The sequence below is a fragment of the Crocodylus porosus genome, unplaced genomic scaffold (genome assembly GCF_001723895.1).
Source record: "Crocodylus porosus isolate Cpor-Errol unplaced genomic scaffold, CroPor_comp1, whole genome shotgun sequence".
NCBI lineage: Eukaryota > Metazoa > Chordata > Crocodylia > Crocodylidae > Crocodylus > Crocodylus porosus.
The window spans coordinates 1,617,880-1,631,430 of NW_017728935.1; the positions used below are offsets into that span (position 1 = coordinate 1,617,880).

Below are 13,551 nucleotides of genomic sequence, written 5' to 3' on the forward strand. Positions count from 1 at the left end.
GCCCGGGGCGGCTGCCGGGGGGCGAGCTCCCCCCGCGGCCCCGGGCGTGCAGGGCCGGGAAGGCGGCGGGAATGATTTTGCGGCGGCGGCTGCCCGTGTATTGCCTGCCCGCTTCCACCGCTGCACACGCACACGTCCCGGACACGCACATGCGTGCGCACACACATACGTGCACACGTGCACCCCCCCGTACATGCACACATCCCTTAGGCGCGCACCCCATGTATGCACATGCGTGCGTGTGCACACACACCCCATGCGTGCACAGAACCCTTACACACATACATGCACACAGTCACACCCCGTGCGCACACACCCCATGCACCCACACGCACTCCCCTGGCACCCCCCATGTGTGTCCCCTGCATACGCATCCTCCGTCTCCTTGCACAGCCTTGCCCCTCTCCCTCCCCCTCCCGGGAGGGCTCCCAGCTTCGCGTTTCCAGCCTGCCAGAGCCGTGCGCCAGATGACGGTGTGCTAGCTTGGCTGAGGGCAGGTAGCGTTGGCCTCCGGTTCTAGCCCAGCGGCTGGGATTCCTTTTCTCCGCTGACTAGTTGTTGAACCCCCCGCAACCGAGACACCCTCCTGGAGACTGGGGGCTCAGGCAGAAGTGGGGGAGGGAGGCAGGACGGTAGCAGCTGTGTCCCTCGGTGCTTGGAGTAAATAAGGCAGTGTGCCTCCGTGTTGCTATGCTTAGCCGTGACATCCCTTGTCATCGTCTCCTCCCTCTCCTCTTCTGCGAGGCCGAGACGTGCACCAGTCTCTCCCCGTTGCACGCCAGAGCCTGGCACAAAGCAAGCGGGTCAGCAAACCTGCCAACCGCTCCAGTCTTTTGCTCAGAGCCCAGGGAGGAGCCCCCCCCCAGCTGCCCCCCACCTGGGGGTATAGAGGAGCTGTAGCAAGGACAGCCGACCCCCTTTTTCAGGCCTCAGGCATCGGTCCCTTCAGCTCGGTTCTGGAGAGGGTAGAATAGAGGCACCTGGGAGCCACGGATGCCCCGGGTCAGGCATTGAGGGCCTGGGAGCATGGGTGGGAAACATCTTTTGTGGAGGGCTGGGGATGCTCGGAGGCTGTTGGCAAGGAAGAGGCAGGTCTAGGGAAGCCAGGTGCATGTGGGGTCAGGAAATACTGATGGCCACTAGCCTCGGGGGAACGGCAAAAGGTGCTCAACTCCCTGGCTCCAATGGCCCCTTCCCTCAGAGGAGGCAGGGTCTGCTTAGCTCGATGCCAGTCAGGCGGTCCGTGTCTGGCTGCAAAGACACCTGTATTCCTAGCAAAGCCAGGGGAGTGTAGGCTGCATGAAAAAGGCAAGGGTTGGAGCTTTTAAATGACTGAATCCTAATCACAGCAGGGCTACGAACCCGGTGCTGGCCAAGCACCGTGATGCCCTGACTGAGTACAGGCTTCTCTGCTCATAGGAAACCTGGATTCCCCGAGAGGCCCGTGCCCTGAACGTCGTTCCCCCTCCCGTGCTTCCTTCTCCCCCTCGGGGACAGAAATGTGCAACCTCGCCCCCTCCCCTCCTGGGTCTGTCTACACTGCAGCCACTGCGGTGACTGCGGCTAGTGTGTCGGCTTCCCTGAGCCTGCCCCGCCGGTCCTGGGGATGGCTAGCAGCACAGCCCTGGTAGAGCTCACGGGCCTGAGGGTTTCCCCCCAGCTTCTCAGGCAGGTTCCAGCGGCGCGCCGAGCTCTGTGCTGGTGGGACAACGCCGCGAGCTAGACCTGGGCCGGCTGGCTCCAGGCGAGCTCAGGTGAGCCTGCACGCATGGCCGTCACGGGCCGGACTGCAGCAGAGACACGGCGGGTTGAAAACTCCCTGCCCCTGCACAAGGAGACCCGGGAGGGCAAAACCTCAGCTGTCTCGCAGTGCAAGCTTCTGCCTTTTGCATCTATTAAACCATCCATCCACTCTGCTTTCTTTCCAGTGCGGGACCTGCATTTCCCCTCCTCCCTTCCCTCCTGGCCATCCTGCTCCTTATCTTCTCCCCTAGCCGTGCGGCTGTCATGTCAAAACAAGGCGGCTGCCGATTGCTATCGTGGGGGGAGCTGCGATAACGCCGGGGCTCTTTATGAAGCAGCATCATTAGAAGCCCGATAAGATCCCACAAGCGCAATTGAATTGGAAGTGGCTTGTTAAGCAGGACCCTTCCTACCCAGACAGCACAGATCTGATCTGGCAGTGAGCTATGGTGACTGTCGCATGCCCCTGGAGACGGGTCCCAGGCGCGGGCAGCGGAGCGGCCGAGGGGAAAACAACGGAGGCAGGAGGCTAGCGGTGTGCCAGGCTGCCCCTGCGCTCCACTGCATTGGCACGCTCGGTTCGGTGGCCCCGCTCGGCTCCTGCCGACATCCAGCCTGAGCTGCCAGCTGAGAGGAAGGGGCTGCGGCCCCGAGCTCTGCGAGTTCAGTACCTAAATTAGCCACGCGGGGAAGGAAGCAAGGAGTTACTGGGCCGAGGGGGGATACGCCTGCAGCCGTGCCAGGAGATTAGGGACGGGGAAACGTTTCTGCCGAAGCATCAGGAAGGAACTTTGCTGACGGTGAGATCTAGTAGCCTGCATAATCGTCTGCCCGGGGGAGCAGGATGGGGGAGCCCTCCTCACTCAGCACATTTTAAATCAGGCCGGGCAGGCGCTCCCTCTCTAGCCCTCCCTGCTCGGCCTAGATGGGCTCCTTTCTGCTTCGAGGCTGGCTTACGCTAGCTGAGGCTCTGGCCTGTACCCCCAGCCTTTCCTCTCTGCTCCCATTCTCCAAAACAGCCGCAAGCTCCACCACCCAAGCAATGCCACGGGGGGACCTCTGCGGGGCTGGGGGTCAGGCTGGATGGGCGTCTCTAAGGCTGGGTGCTTCTGGGAGCTGTTTGTCACCTGCAGCAGTTAAAATCCAGGGGACCTGATCGGAGTGGCTTTTCTGGAAAGGTTCCCCAGTGTCCTCCCCGCTGATGGCAGGACTCTAGTTTCATCAAATAAACATATGCCCTGGCTCTGTAAGGACCTGGGGCAGTAATAGCAGCTTGGGTAGCAGAGCCATGATAGCCCTTTGGAAAATGACCCCCAGGGAAAATGGAAAATGAGATTGTGATTGGCTGCGAGAGGCCCAAACAGGAAGGGAATTGCTGTGACCTTCCTGTCTTTGCATGCAGCAGACCCCAGAGCGATGCGTGCTAGGGTGGCCCTGCAGACAGAAAGATGCTCTGGTTTGGTCCCTGTTGGAAATGCCCCAAGAACAGGCTTGTTTTTGGTGTTTCTACCTCAGCCCTCTTATTTCCAGGGGAAGGCTGGCATTGGGAGGTTGCCTTAATGCTAGAAGCACTGGATGGAGGGGAGAAGGTAGAGGGATGTCTCGGGACCCTGGCTTAGGCCAAGGCTGGGTTGCAGGCTCCCCAGGGAGGAACGCTGTTTCCGCCCACTCCTGCTGGGGTGGGGGTAAAGGCCGCTTCAGGGCACATGCCCACAAATTAGTGACCGTGGGGTCGAAGTGGGGAGGGATCAGCTGTGTGTCTAAGTGGCTGCATGCACGCTCTTACCCTGTTGTAGCTGAGAGAGATGCAAAGTGGCTCAGACCTCAATGAAAAGACTTCTGCCTACTGTGGGGCAGGAGTGCAGAGATCGGAGGCAGTAACTTGCTTGCATACCCAGGGCACTGTGCCCTCCAAGGTACCCTGCTGCACTGTCATGCATAGCAAGGCTGAGTCACCTTGAGCCAATCCTTCCTATAACCGAGGCCTTTGCTATCAGGCTAATTTCTTCTCAGTGTTTCTGAGCAAATGGGGTTACCTGGGAACACGGCAGTCCGGCTGCTCCTGGCTGGCTTAGGGAGGACCATAGAGCCGTGCTGTTTGTCACCAGCTCAGGATCCGGCTCCTGGAGCCATGCAGCGATGCCTGAGGGCACCGCGTGAAGGGCTTGCTAATTAATTCCTTGCGTGCAGGAACTCGCTGTAACCAGTACCCCCCTGCAAGCCAGCCCTTTTTGCCTGGAAACACAATGGAGATCTGTGTTGCACTTGGATTTCATTGGCAATGAGGTGTGAGCCACCCGAGCACTGATTGATGATACATCCTCCTGCCTCTCGCCAGAGTGGGAGGCACCGGTGACTTTGTCTGATTCTGCTAAACAGCCTCCTGGAAATGAAATTGCCGTTCTCCGGGGGAAATAGCTGCTTCTGCTCTTTGCATTGGGAACTATGACTTCCTTTTCACCTCTGACAAGAGGAGCCCAGGACAGGGAGAACTCTACACCTTGGTAATCAAAGGGCTGGGGGGGATGTTTTGCTCTTGTTGGGTTGCAACTAGAGGAAGGTCAAATTCAATTGGACCAAACGTTGCTGTAAAAGGAGGGATGACCTTGTTGGTCAAGCTCTGGACCAAGACATAGGTGATCCAAGGTCAGTTCCTCCCTTGGTGGCAACAGGCTGATAAATGGGGCAGGTGACAGCTGTTGGCGCTGTTATTTCTGGCTAGCTGCAAACTCAGGCGGCGGGGTGAAGGCTTCTGCATCTTGCCTCTGCCAGCCTGCAGCACTCATGGTTTTTGAGTAATGGACACAGGGGCTCCCGCTCCAAGGCACCTTCATCCTGCCTTCCTGCAACCCCTCCTTGGACCCAGTGCCTAGACCTCACCTGTGCACCTCATCCCTGACCCCCTGCTCTTCCTCCTGGAGAAACCCTACTACCCTCCTACCTTGCTTATGTGCCAGTGCCTCTGGCCTTGTTCCAGTCCTGCCCTGCATCCTTTCCCAGCAGCATTTCCAGGACCCCCGAGCCAGGCGGGCACCACTCCTTGCTACTGCAGAACGACTGTGCACTTTGCATGCGGCTCATGCATCCCAACCCCCACTTTTTCCAGGGCACAGAAAATGAGAAACCAGAAAGAGAGTGAGAGTATGAGCTGTTTAAAAGCCTGAAGCTGTTCCAGGGCATCAATCAGTTTATAGGCAGTGAAATATATACGTGCAGGTTTGGAGATTGTTGATGGGGTAGAGGATTTTGTGATAAATATATTTATTGCAGGTTTTGTAAAAGGCTGTTCCAATGAGTGGGTTTTAGTAAGGCAATAAATGGTCAAGAAAATTGCTCCGATTGGATCGCCAAGCATCTAAAACTGGAAGATGGGGGGGGCGCATGCAGCTGATGGCCCCTCAGCCATCCAGGCAGTGGCCAGCAGTGAGCAAGGAGGGGAGGTCTGTGGTTGGTAGCGCGAGGCTGACATTATGGGGATCACAGCCCCAGCTGCACCACGGATGGAGGTCTGTGGTAAGCACAGCACACGTACGCTGCTTGGAGTAGAGACCATCTCTCACTATGTGCAAAGGTTGGGCAGAAACAGAGGCATGGAGAGGGGAAGTGATTTGCCCAAGGTCACATAGCTAAGGTAGAAAGCCCAGGCATCCTTGCATCTGGCCTGGTGCCCTGCCCACTGGGCCACGTGGCCTCTCTTGACTCTATATTGCCCTCCCAAGTCCGTACCCAGTTCTCCTATGAGCCACAGCCCTTGCCCAAGTCAGTGTCGTGGGCATTGGTGCACATCTGGGCATTGGCACATTGGGTGGTCCCTCTTGCCCAGTTTGGGGAGCCCATTAGACATAAAGGGCCTGATTCTGATCTCACCAGCAGAGGCATAAATCAGGAGTCGGCACCACTGAATTCATGCAAGAGAATCAGGCCTATACCTGCAGCTTACACTCACGGGGGCTGAAATTCAACCCCGTACTGAGTAGTGAGGCCCACGTCATTGCCCTGTGTGCATCCCATTGAGCCTTTCTTTTGAAGCCATTGAAATGGTGCTTGGGTATTTGGCCAGGGGTGAAGTTCACCATCTCCTCGCAAGCTGCCTGGACGTAGGGGAAGGCGGGACATGCAGCTACTTCTTCCCTGACCCTCGTTCCGATTTGCAAGTGAACTCCATTTAACCTTGTTCACCTCCCCCGTCTCTCCCCAAGTATTCTGGCCGATGAACTCACTAGCAGGCCAGGTGGTGGAGGGATATTAAAGACCACTTCTGGAAAGAGAAGTTTGAATTCATAATCATGGCTGTTTGCAGGGGAAACTTTAGTCAAAGAATTCAGCTCCTCCAATCAGGGAGATAGAAGCATGGCATGTGATCCGTGTGTCCTATCTGAACAGCTCGACTGTCTCGTATCGAGTGCTTGGAACGAACTGTTTGCAAACAAGGTGCAGCCCAAGAAGGATGTGTAGCATCTCTTTGGCGAGTAATTCTGAATAACAAATAAATAGGGCAAAATTGGGATTTGTTCCCAGACAATTCACAAAGGGCCTAATTGGAACATAAGTGGTGCCTAGGCCTTGTGCCGGCTGGCTGTGCAGGGGTGCGTTCCTCCAAAGAGGGGAAAGAGGCGCGCTGAGTCAATAAATGACTTGCGGTAAATTATTCACCAGCTCTCCTCAAAATGAATGCCATAGTCTTCTCCTCTCCCTTCCCCCTTCAGCACCTTATAAATACTCTGATATCATCCTGATCCCATGCAGACTCTAGCGGTGCCCATTCCAGTTAAGAGCCTATCCCAGGTTCTATTATGAAGTCGTATTTTGTGGAGTTTATAACCAGCCATAAAAATTCACTCCAAGATTAAACTTGGCATATGAGGTCTGAGCCTGGCTGTCTTTCCCTTCCCGTTTTTGTTGACCACCTGTGACTTGAGTCAGTGTTCAAGTTCAGGCAAGGGAAATTGTTTTGTCCCAAGAAAGACTTTGGTGCTTGATTTGTTTTGAAAAGCTCTAGCCAGGAAGGAATTGGTAATTCATGTGGGGGACATTTTGCATTTAAACCACTGCTTCCAAGTGCCTGGGAGGGGAACCCTGGGTTCCTGACTCTGACCTGCTTGTTCTGACCAAGAAGCCAAGCTCCCACAAAATCGGGGAAAGAGTCCGGAGTCCCGCACTCTTCTTCCCACTTCTAAATCACAAACTCAAGACTCTGCTCCAGACTAGACCCCAGGAGGAAAGTGGTACAAATATTTGACAACTTTGGTTTGGTGGCAGCAACACTGAAAGATAAAAAATTGTTTCAGGTGAACCTGAATAAAAATGTTGGGTTCTTTTTCTGTGGACATGAAAAGCTTGAGATGATATATTTGTATGTATGTCTATATATGTGTCTGTGGGTGTATTTATATATTATATATAGTGTGTGTGTATAGATAGATGTGTGTATGTATACACATGTAGTATGTGCGTGTGTGTATATATATGTATATCTGTATATACATATATGTATATGAGTGTGCATGAGTGTGTGTGTATACACATATAGTGTGTGCGTGTGTGTATTTATTCAGTGGACTAGATCATTCAGTTTTATTTTCAGTGTCTTACTCCTTTCTTTAAAATCATTATTGCTTTCAGCTCAGTTTTTAAAATAAAACCTCTGACTCGACATAAAAATGTTTCATTACAATAGTGCCAAAATAGACATTCTGATTTCTTTTCACTGGTTCCCCCGAAAGCATTTCTTGCATTCAGCCTGAATTCACAGGGAGTTTGGGTATACCTGGGCCTTTGTTGTCGGTGAATAAGTTAGTCCGGTGAAAAATCTCACTCGGGACTAGTTTGGATGGACACCCATTCTCCGTCCCTAACTCCTGTAACACGAGGCTTTCCACAGCCAGCCGTAGAAACTAGAAGTCTTGTCTTCCATTCTAGAGAGAGCTCCTAGGGAAAGAAGCCAGGAATCCTGAGCCCCACCCCAGGCTACTCTTTTTGGGAGGAGTTTAACTGTAGAGCTGGCCTACACAGACAGTAACTCCCTGCAGGTATTGCAGTGCCTGGGCAGCACAGCAGTAAGACCCAGGATATGCAGGGAATGATCTTTTCAGCACTCACCTTGAGCAGGATTAAATCCTGTCCCGAACACTGGAGAGGAGGAAGGAGCTGGGGCTGGCTGTATGGGATGCCCGTGGGTTTAGCTGAATCTCCCACTGACACCGTAGTAAGCCAGAACTGCTCCAAAGGGTTATTGTGAGAATGATCCCTAGATTACACTGGAGTGCCATATTCCACCACTGAGATCTTTTATTGTTCTTCTCTTTTCATTAAACTACTGTTTAAATAAGACAAAAGGAATCTCAATGACACTCTCCAGACATCTTTATGGCTTTTTAATTTTTTGTTGACTCCCTCTTTGTTTGTAAAAGCCCCTTGGGAGCCTCCACAAATATATTCCCCCCCTCTCTCTTGCCTGAATTTTTCCTTTTCCATTTTGCAAATACTGAATTTCCTCCTCTTTTGTTTTCTCTTTTTAATGGAACTTGAAAAAAAAAAACTGGGGCTGTTTATGTAGAAGAGCGATAACTTATCATGCCTGGGATCTTGCGTCTGCTTAGGCACTAGTGCCACCAAAGCTGCTGTTGCTGCAACTTGAAAAATAGTGTTGATTTTACTTTGCTGCTAGTGCAGAATGGGAGGGGAGATCAAAATGATGGTTTTTGTTTGGTGGTGGGGAACTTGTACTGCAAACACCTTTTCTTGTTGTTAGCAGTTGTATATACTTCCCTTCCCTTTCAGATGATCACTGCCAGTATAGACTGAGAACCAGGCTCTTGTATCCCAGACTCAGGCAAGGCTTCCCATATGGATCAGTGGGAGCATGCCCTGAGTAAAGACTACAGGCGAGGGTACCTTATGACTAGCAGCTGGATGTTGTTACTGTCTTCTGGCTGTTCAGAAGCAATGAGATAAGATAGGAGGCTATGGAGTGTGTTCAATGGCACAACATGGGTCGACAGATGGATAGAGGGATGCGAGGGTCATCGGAGTTGCTCCAGATTTACAGCAGTGTCAGGCGTTGGGCTCAATTTATGGACAGTCTGCCCTGTCTGGCACCGTTTGATGGTGTGTCGTGTCCTTGGTGCAAACTGTCTCTTTACAAAGTTGCAGTAAATAACATAATTGCAGAGTTAAATCATGTTAAAAATCCAAGGGAGTGAGAAGTGAAGCACAGGACACAAAAAGAGGAGATGGATGTCACTCCCCCGCCTGTGGCTCTAGTCCTCCCTCTGCCCCAGCCGGCCAAATGTGGGGATGCAACCTGCTTCGCCCTCATGCACTCGGGCCTGGATTCGCTCCCACCCGACTCCTTTTTCCACCATTTGGATCAGTGTGTGGTGGGGGCAAAGCACTCCCGTTGTGGCAAGGTAGGGGGCTGTGCCAACTCGGTGCTGTGCAGTGGGGAGTCACCTCCTCCCCTCAGCAGTACAGAGAGTAACCACATTGTTGGCTTGGCCCATCTTGCAGGACCCCAGCCCCAAGCCCACTCTGTGTCCTCCCAGACACAGAGAGAACACAAGTGTATACACGTGGGACTACTGCGGGCCATTGCTTTATCTAGCTGCCAGTCTCTGTGACTGGGCAGGGCTTCGCAGCAGAGCCGGGGTTGGGGAGGAGGCCATGCGGACCATGTCCCAGTGCTCCCTGTGTAGTGGGATGGCTCCATCATCCCCACTGGGAGTTGGGGTATAAGAATCATGCACTAGGCCTGTCTGTCCTGGGATGCATCTATGTGTCTGCAGGCACATCTACATGTATGCATTTATTGCGCAGTAACCAAAATTACTATGCAGTACTGGCATGTGTCTACACATGCACACCTGTACTCTCCAGTAAATATGGTGGCTTACACTGATTTGAGCATAAACTTGATACTTGCATCATGCGGGTATCAAATTTAGGCGCAATTAGTTACTGCACAGTAACACACGTGTAGATACGTTACTGCACAGTAACACTGTGTGTGGACTGACTTGGGACTAAAGTTTAGTCCCAAGTCAGTCCACATACGGCGTTAATGTGCCTTAATGCTTGCATGTGTAAATGCCAGCCTATTCCCACTTACTGCACGGTAAATTTAAGCCGGCATAAATGCATGTGTAGACATGCCCTGTGGGTTGTTTCCGACGGGACCCTCAGCAGGTGCAGACTCCTTATCGCTCCACAGACTCCGGTGGAAGCCACGAGCATGAAAGAGAGTCGGTGCTTCTAACGAAACCTCACAGGAGAACTAATTACACAAGTAAACACAAGGGTGCCCAGGGGAAAGGCGTTGTTTGTGAATTATAGGCAAATAGGGCAATATTGCCGAAAGCCATGTGCAGCAGCAGAACCAGCTGCAGATAGTGACTCTCCTGGCACAGGGAGGCAGAAACCATCATGCATGATTGCAGACAGCGCGTCTGGGCTCACGGCTGTCCCCAGCAGCAAGTGCCCGCAGTCCCCAAAGGAGGTGAAGAAGAGAGCAGTGTTCCCGTCTGCTGGTGAGACAGGAAAAAGGGAGTCCACACCGGTGGGCACAGTTTGCTGGTATAGAGCAATATAATGCCATGGATTTCAGTGGAGATTTTGGTGGCAAGTCAGTGGCAAAACTCTCTTTGACTTCACTGAAGCCAGGATTTTGCTTCTTGTGCCTGAGGACTTGACACTGGCTGAGATTTTGGCTCAGTGGCTGCAGGGAGCATTATTTTATTGTGGTGACCCCCAGCCCTTTAGCGTCCTGCTTTTGATGAAGGCTGGAATAAGCTCATCATATTTGTGAGTGCTCCGGAAGGCAGATCTGGGAACGAATCTCATTGAGGGGAAAAAAGGGCAGTCATTCTGAAACCATCTTTGCTCCCCGAGGGGGGGGAAGAAAGGTCTCCTTCTCTAAGCTGATGCTTATGAACAGAGGGGAGGGAAAAATAGAGAGCAAACTCAGAAGAGGAAAGGTCAGGTTTCTCTGAAAAGCTTGCCAAAATGAATCTTGGAGAATGAGCAGCCAAAGAGGCCAAGCTATTGTTGGTCAGGTTGCGAGATTCAAAGGAGGGCAGATAGAAAATGACCAGTCAGCAGAAGTGGAAAGTGAAGTCGTTCCCAATCTCATGTGCGGTGCCTCAGTGGCCAGAAAGCTGCCTGACCTTAGCTTGGCCTTTCCAATTGGGTTTCAGCTTTGCCACTGCATGCTGTCTCAAGTGCAACCACCGCCGTGACTTCAGCTCACATAGACGCTCCTAAGGTAGCTTTAAGCTACCCAGCTTGGGTATGGCTGCTCATGCTGTAGTGACCGCAGCTTAGATTGACCTGCTGGACTTGTGAGGGTACTTGTCTCTTGTGTCCTTCAGCATGCGTTAATTAAGTTTAAATTAAACTCGGGGATCGGACTAGATGATTTTCTCAGGTCCCTTCCGACCCTAGAAACTATGAAAGTATGAAAAAAACCCTCTTTCTATTGTGCCTGTCTCTCAAGCATCTCAAAGGATTTGGGATCTTCACATTTGGAGTCCTTTGTCCCGTTTTGGGCCCTCCACTGTAGAAAGGATGTGGACAAGTTGGAGAAAGTCCAGCAAAGGGCAATGAAAATGGTTGGGGGGCTGGGGAACATGACTTATGAGAGGCTGAGGGAACTGGGCTTATTTAGTCTGAAGAAGATGAGACTGAGGGTGGATTTGGTAGCCACCTTCAACTCCTCGCAGGGTGGATCTAAAAAGGATGGAGCTGGACTGGTCTCAGTGCGGGCAGATGACAGGGCAAGGAGCAATGGGCTCAAGCTGCAGCAAGAGAAGCTTAGGGTGTTAGGAAAAACTTTCTCACTAGGAGGATGGTGAAGTATGGAAACAGGTCACCCAGAGAGGTGGTCAAATCTCCATCCTTGGAGGTGTTTAAGACCCAGCTCAACAAAGACCTGGCTGGGATGATGTAGTTGGGGCTGGTCCTGCTTTGAGCAGAGGGTTGAACTACATGTGACCTCCTGAGGTCCCTTCCAGCCCTTGTTTTCTGTGATTCAGTGATTTCTGAAAGAGGAATGAGCCAAACCTCCAGTTCAGTGAGGTGTGCATGTCGTCAAGCCCTTTTGACAGAGGGAACAGGGAAAGCTGGAGATGTCCTGATCATCCACCACTTTGCAGCTTGCATCATGATCTATGCTAGTAAGAATGAGAGGCCTAGAAAAGCTAAAAGCAAACTATCCAGAAGGGCTCACTGTGGAGGGCAGGTTTTCCAAGGCTTTCGTCTTCTACCCGGGCACTTTACTGAGTGGCTAGGTTTCTTAGCACACCAGAAAAAAACCACGCAGGAGTCAGAGGGGGAACTGCTAATGGGTGCTAAGCGCTTGGGAAACGGGTGCCGTGGGACTTTCCCCCGATCGCACAATGAATGTGTGGCTGAGCTGAACCCCGGCCGTCCTATCACCTCGCCCTTTAAGCACCGGTCAGCCCTCCCTCTGCCACGCACAGAATAGGCTAGGACGCGCTGAGCTCCCATCTTTTCAGACTGCGGCTTGGCTTGGAAAAATATTCCTTCCTCCTCTCAGCAGCTCACCTGGGAACCCTTGAACCCTCCAGACATTTCTCAGCGCAAGCAAGGAGGTTTGTACTTTTTCCAGCCCAGCATCCCACCCCCCATACCAGAATACAGGGGGCTGGTCTCCCCAGAATGCGATTTTCATCTCTGTTGTATAGGCTAACTCCCTCACCTTCCCTTGCTATCAGTTCCCCCAGCCCCTCTTTTACCATCAGGCTCCAAGCAGTCAGAGTTAGACAGTTTAATTTAAAATAAACTGGAAATGAATTTGCTGAGAATAAATAGAATTCCTCACCCGTGAAGGGTGAGTCCATCTCCTTCAGTTTGGGAAGGATCTTCATCACTCACATGGGTGCCTCTGAGTCACTGAAGGAGGGTGCATCATTCACCCCGGACGGTGCAGGAAGGGGGTGTCTCCGACTAAATCTGTTTAAACAATACACACTGGATGTGCCTCTGTACAACAACTGAGGTCTCTGCTACTGTTCTCCCCTTATCCCTTCACTCTGCCTAAGACACGTGGCTAATCCCCCAATAAGCGTTCCCTTTCCTTGCTAGCAAGATGGCATGGCCAGAAGAGTTTAAGGAAGGAGTTTGGGCCGAGACATATATTCAGATAGCTTTGCATGTGGATCCCGATGTTTGCACTGGTCCTGAGTGCCTATGCAGATAGTGAAGGAGATTGTGTAGTCCTCCGGGCTGTTTCCTAGGACTTGCTGGAAGGAAGGGTAGGTCAGAACATTTCTGCTAAACAAAAGAGCTGAACAGCAGGCTACAGCTCTTCTCCCCGACTTGTCCCCACTGTGCTGGGGTCTATATAACATGCATTGTAGCTGATCTCACACGGCATGATGGCCGGCCTCTTGGTTGGCATGCTGAGAAGTGAATTGGGGACCTCAGGAGCTAAGACCTTCCGCTGCTCCAGCTTAAACTGTAGCCCTGGGGCTCTGTCACTGTTCTTGTAAAAAAAGGTGTCCCCCACCCAGGCAGACTCATTTCACTCGCTCCTTAGGGGCTTACTCAGGTTCAATTCCACCTGCTTGCAGCTCTGCTCAAGCTCGCACGTCTCCGGTCCACTTTCAGGCTTTTCTCACAGCGTCTTTTCATCCTCTGCTAGGGCACAGAGAATACTAAAATCACCCAGCCTGAAGGTTCGCTTCCCTCATTTTCCTCTTCTCCCCAAACTGTGCTGCTGCAACTTGGAGAACAAGCCTCTGGGTATCATACGTTCTCCCATCATCTGCCTTTTGTGCTTACAGGTCTCTC

At 52.3% G+C, this 13,551-nt stretch overlaps 1 protein-coding gene across 1 annotated transcript in view; it reads left to right on the forward strand.

Annotated features, from left to right (window-relative positions):
• Window positions 1–4,169: 4,169 nt before the first annotated feature.
• LRRN2 (leucine rich repeat neuronal 2) overlaps window positions 4,170–13,551 on the forward strand; it is an 82,984-nt gene continuing 73,602 nt past the window's right edge. Inside the window, exon 1 of the mRNA XM_019546591.1 lies at window positions 4,170–4,247. The gene's annotated coding sequence lies outside the window, so the exon portion shown is untranslated. The remainder of the gene's footprint in view (window positions 4,248–13,551) is intronic.